We start from the raw sequence: 6,245 nt of genomic DNA, 5'->3' as shown, positions 1-6,245 counted from the left end.
CCGCCCCGGCGCTGAGCCCTGTGCCGGCGCTGCTCAGGGTCTCTCGCCTGGGCTGAGAGTGCTCAGTGGCTCTGCACGGGCAGAAGATTGTCTCCTGGCAAGTGGACTCTCCCCATCCTCCAGCAAGAATAAGCCTGCACAGCGCCAGCTGCAGCCGGGACAGCTGCAGGGCCTCCACCCAGGAGATGGACCAGCTTCCCCGAGCTGTCTTCGAGCTCAGGGCCTGGAAACAGCAGCCACTGATTTCCTGTGGATGGGAGTGAGGAGGCTGAGAGCCTCCCTTCAGCTGCCTCTCTGCAGTCCCAGCACATTGCCTAAAAGTTGTGTTGAGGCAGAGGGGGTGGGAAGACAAGTGAGCCCATGGGTGTGAAGGGGTCAGGGAGGGCAGGGGTAATGTGGGAATCACAAAATCAGAATGTAGGTGAGAAGGGACCTCCAGAGGTCATCTACATCAACACCCACTTGGAATAGAACCAATTAGATCAGGTTGCTCAAAGTCACATTCATTCCATCCTTGAACGCCTTCCAGGATGGAGATTGTGCAACCCTCCTGGGAAACACCTTCCAATTCCTCCTATTTCTTTTAGCCTACTGCTTAATCAGATTTCTCCATGTCTCAGTTGCTTGTCCTTTGTCTCGACTCCTACTGCTGAGCACTTCCAGTATCTTGGTCCATTTTCTCTGCCTCCTCTGAAAAAGTAGTTGTAGAAAACAAGAAGGTCTTCTCTGAGACATCTCTTCTCCAACATGGGTGGGCCCACTTCTCTCAGCCTCTCCTCACATGTCATGGCTGACAGTGCCCTAACCCCCTTGGTTGTCTTTGTTGGACTCGCTTCAGTATGTCGATATCCGCCTTGGACAGGGGAGCCCCAATCTGGAAGCAGTACTCCACATGTGCTCTCAAATGGGACAGAGGGGCAGGGTCACCTTCCTGCACCTGCTGGCAACACTTTGGCTGCCACAGCTCAGGATGCATTTGGTCTGCTTTGTTGCAAGGGCACACTGCTGTCCTATGTTCAGCTAAGAATCTCCTAAAACCGCACATCCTTTTCTGTGGATCTGCTTCCTAGGCAGCGACGATCCAACATGTGTGACTGCATGGTCTGGTTTCTACCCCAGATGCAAAGCCTTGTCCTTGCTTTTTTTGACCTTCATGAGGTTCCAGTCAGCCCATTTCTTCATGGTCACAACACTTTGAGCCTGGTAGTCCAGCCAATTTTCCATCCACCTTGTCAGTCTCTCACGGAACCCATTCCTCATCAGGAAGTATGGGAGAAGGTGTCAGTCTTTCTAAACACCAGGTACACACTTTCCCTGCCCTTCTTTTGTCCACAGTGCCCATTTCCTCGTGAGAAAGCAATGGGGCTGGCCCTCAGATACACCAGAATCTCAGCTCAGAAGGAGCTCCACGGAAAGGGGAATCAGCCCTGGTTGAGCTCTCCCAGAAGAGCTCCCTCACACTGGTCTCACTGAGGTCACTAAATGGAAGGTGGAAGGCCCTTAAACTGCACTATGCCCAAGGTGGACCTGAGTTCAGGTGGACAGACAATCTGGAAGGGAGATGGGCTCGGGAACTTTACACACTATGCACAGTCCTTCTTGAAAAGAGGGTGTCTTCTGAACAACCCTGTGAGACAGCATGAGGCTTCCGATAATGCGCCTCAAATCCAATGTCCCTTCCCTCCCAATGGGCAGTTGCTGGGCACTCAGACTAAGCTTCCCGTGTGGGACATGATGGGCCTGGGGACTCTACACCAAAGCAGTCATCAGTTCTTTGGCTTTCTCTGTGCAAACCACAGGGTCTGTCCTTCCACTCACAACACATCGATATCAGGCTTCACGTTCCTTTCATTCAGAACCTGTTTGATCCAAGGTCTCATCCCCTGTCTGATACAGCACCAGGTTGATGGGCTGCACAAGTACATTTGACATTGGCTTGTAAACAGGGTTGGCCTCTGTCCCTACCCAGACACCACCAACACTGCACTGGAACCAGATCGACTCAAGGATGTCCAGCATGAGGTGGGTGGGATTCCTCAGCCTTTCTCCAGCTCCATAAAGTAAACATCCATCTCTAGCAGCTGCGTCCTGGCCTTAAGAGGCAGGGATTTGGGACTACCAACCATGCTGAGGCACTCCCAATGTTGCTATACTGAATTAAACTAAGAAGCCAAACAGGTGTGAAATGGTCCTTGTTGGGGCTTGGAATCAGCAGCAGCAGAGTGTGAGCTTTGGAGGGGCAGAAAAAGGAGGGCTCCAGAGGCAGGGGCTGCATTTCAGTGTCTCTTCCCTGAGCAGATCTCTAGCAGTTTTGTGCCATTACTGTTCAAGTGCACTCAGGCTCCTTCTGACCCTGGGAACATGCTGCTTTCTGGTGCTCATCGACAAAGTAATAGAGACTGTTCCCCCCTGTTAGCAGCACATTCTGTCCTGAGAGATACACAAGGACAAACACACTAGTGTGGAATCATAGGCAAAGTTGTTCTCCCACGTGCATTCACACAAACACAGCAGCTCACAACAGCACACAAGACAAGAACGTACACAGGAACACAACCAACCGTGGGCTCTGCTGAGGACACCTGGGGACAACCACAGCAGGTCTAGAGCATTTAGAGAAAGGGAAAGGCCCCAGGCATTCCCATGGCATTGGTTGTGTGCTCATAGACTGCACAGAGATGGTATGAGTCAAAACAGGCCAGAGGGTAGTGTTAGGCAGGATGGGGTCAAAACCAGCAGCACAACCCACACACCTGGGGAGGCAACAACAAGTAACCACTGCTGTGAGTTGAGGAAGAAGGGAAAGAGATAAACGTGGCACATCCTCATGCATGGGAGCCTTTGGGTGTCCAGCTGAGGGTGGGTGGAGCTTCTCTCTAAGAACGTCACTTCAAATAGCCCCTCCAGAATAACCCAGACGGATGTCACTTTCCTGCTCTGGACTCATCCAGCACTTGAGCAGAGTCTTCTGCCAGCACTGCTGCATTCCTGCCCTAGAAATTCTGGGGCCTGTCATCCTTGTGCTCAGAAGCTGCCTTCTCTGGGGATGGGCATGGCACAAATGTGGAAATGAAAAGGCAGCAGTGTTGGAAACCAAAGCACAGCCCATATCATTAGCCGTGATGGTTTGCATTCAAGATGAGCTTGTCAGAAAATTGTTACCTCTGCAAAGGGTGTCTCTGGTGCTGCGGCAATGAAGGGCAGGTATAAAAGCCAGCCCGAGTCCCTGCTCTCTCATCCCCTTCTCTTGTCTCCTTGTCCTTGGGAACCAGGTGCATCTGAAGCCCCTTCTCCTCCTCTTCCAAAGTGAGATCTCTGCTTGATGGATATCTCAGCTGATGTTGGCTCCATCCTCTGATTGGCCTTTGAGTTCCTTGTCATGGGAGAGGGAAGTGGGGAGAAGGTCTGCTTAGAGAGAGGTTGGGACGTGGCTGAGGGGGCTTCTGGTTTATTCACTAGGAGGGAGCCTCCCTGCTCTTTGTAGAGCCCTAGCAGGATGAGCCAATAAGACTGTGTGTCTCCTGGGACAGCCTCCATCTCGCCATTCAGCAGTGGCCTTGTTTCCATTCTGACAGGGAAACCACCCTGCTCCTCACCTATGCTTATGCTCTCCTTCCTTCCTGCCCTCTCTCCCAGGTGCACCTCCAACTTTGAGACATGTCGGGCTACGACTAGTGCCTGCCATGCCAGCTTTGCGGCCTGACCCCACTGGCCAACAGCTGCAATGAGACCTGTGTCAGGCAGTGCCAGAACTCCACCGTTGTCATCCAGCCCTCTCCCATGGTGGTGACCCTGCCCAGACCCATCCTCAGCTCCTTCCCACAGAACACCATTGTGGGATCCTCCACCTCTGCTGCTGTTGGCAGCATCCTGAGCTGTGATGGAGTCCCTATCACCTCTGGCTGCTGTGACCTCTCTGGCATTTCCAGCCACTACTGTGGCAGAAGGTGCCTCCCCTTCTAATGCTACTGGACATAGCTCTTGGGAAGGCTCCCCAAGAACTACAGACATGGTGCTGGACAGAGAATGCATCTGCAAGCCATTGCTTTCAAAGGAATTCACCATCCTCAACTCCTCCTGCAAATTCTGGCCAAAAGGGGCCAGCCTGGGTTTAGCTGAAAACATGGGCCACGTCTCTCCATCCATGCTTCCACATACTTTTCTTTCTCTTTTCTTTCTTTTCTTCTCTTCCCCTGGGCTGCAAGGCTCTCCAAATCCAGCTTTCACTCTATGGGAAAGGCAAACAGATGCCCTGCATGAACTTCAACATGGCAAATGGGCGCAGACTTGCTCACCCCTGGTGACCCTTGCTCTAAAGTCCTCTGCTTGGAGTGACCTCAATTCCCTCTTTAGACTCATTGAAGATTTCTGCATCCCAGCCTGGGCCTCCCAGTGGTCCTTTCCTCCATGTATGCCCTCCCAAGCTGCTCAGAGAACAACGGCTTTGCTCTTGGCAGGGGAGATATTGGGAGTATAAAGACACACTTCATGACTCCCAGAAGAATGGGCTGTTGGGACACAGTGCAGAGGGTCCTCTTTTGGGCACTATCCTGTGGCAGTATGCTAAAAAACCCTAGCTACCTTAGAGCAAGTGGCAATCAGCCCTTGCCTCACAGTGTCTCTGCCCAGACATACCCCCACAGGTCCTCCAAAAAAGGAGTACAACCTCTGCTGTCCTCAAGCGAGAACCTAGAACTCTGTGGGAGCCCATGGAGGCAAGTCACCCTACAGGCTCATGGGAATGGGGCACCTCTTGCTCTGGTCAGTGCTGTGCTGGGGATGGAGTAGGACAGAAAATGTCCCCAAAGGACAGCAGGCATGCGGATTGGTGGAATATCCTCAGGGATGGCCCACAGCCTCACCTCCCATCTTCTCCTCCCCAGCATTGATTGATCTAGGGCCATGGACAGAACACACGCGCATGGGCAGCAGGGATCGGTCCCTCATGCAGCCCTACCACCACCCCTACAGCACTTGGCAGGGCCCAGGTTTTGGCAGGCATGCAAGGCTGAGATCATTCACAAGTCAGTATTGGAACTGACCACTCTGGGCCACACACTGGAGTCCTGGGAACCCAACAGCCCCATGGGCCAGGGCAGTCCGAGGACAGTAACCAGTGCCCACAGGCCCATCACTGCTCTGTGGTGCCTTGTTGCCCCAAGCGTGGACAGAGCAGCTTTGCTTGGGCCCAGGTCCTCTAAGGCTCTGCTATGTCAGAACCAGCTCTGCTCCAGAAAAGCTCTGTGCAAGAGCTGATTATCCTAGTCCCCTTGAGATGTGGAGGTGACAATGGGACACACTCAGCAGTTCACGAGGGTTCCTCTTTGCTTTGAGTGATGCTTTTGGGCACTGCTTTGACCAAAACCACATCAATAGCCTCAGCCACAAAGAGCCTGATGAACAGAACACATCCACCCATCCATCCACACACCCATCCACATAGGGGACTGCAGAAAATGCCGTTTCCCCAGCCAGTGAGTAGAAATTCAGGCAGAGGCCCTTTTCTTCTGGAGGGTCAGGTTGTGAAGTCCTTCGCCGACACCCCCTCCTCTTGCCTGATTGCTTAACAATGAAGCAGGGTGACAGAGGTGTCGAGGCACCGATCTCATCTCCCTTGCAAACAAGTTTGATGAGGGCTCTGTGAGCCAAGCTCTGCAGGCCTCAGTGCCACAAAACTTCTGTCCCCTGCGCATGCTTGCAGTAAATCCCCAGTTTTCAGCCTACCCTCCATAGTTTACAGATGGTGTCCCTACAGAAAGGTGGTTCTCCAGGGTGCCACAGCCTTATGAGCTCTAAATGGGGTCTCAAGAAAACAGGGCCCAGCACACCAGCAAAGTTCCCTGCACTTTCCTCCTGTTTGAGACATGGGCCAGAGCCACTGATCCCCTCCATCTCTTTAGCCACTGGACACGTTCTTGCCATGCCCAAAGAACAAAGCCTCACCTCCTCCCACACAAGACCTTCACCACTGCCACTGCGGTGAATTGCCAATATCTGGGTAATCCAGTTCCTCACCCTGCTTGGGACTCCCAGAGCCCTCCACACTCTCCCTGCCCCACGGGCAGCCTCAGGGCACAAACACCAGTCCTGCCCTGGGAATGCAGTGGCACACGCAGACATCAGCCCAACCACAGAGCATGCGCTGGGGCATCCCCCACTGGCACCCAGCTGCCCAGTGCCCCCAGCACCTCCGAGCCAGGCCGGGCTATAGCTCTGCTTGAGGCACGCTTGTCCAGGCACAGGTG

This window comes from Gavia stellata, chromosome 28, assembly GCF_030936135.1.
Source record: "Gavia stellata isolate bGavSte3 chromosome 28, bGavSte3.hap2, whole genome shotgun sequence".
NCBI classification, from domain to species: Eukaryota; Metazoa; Chordata; class Aves; order Gaviiformes; family Gaviidae; genus Gavia; species Gavia stellata.
Note: the sequence above shows the minus strand (reverse complement) of the source record.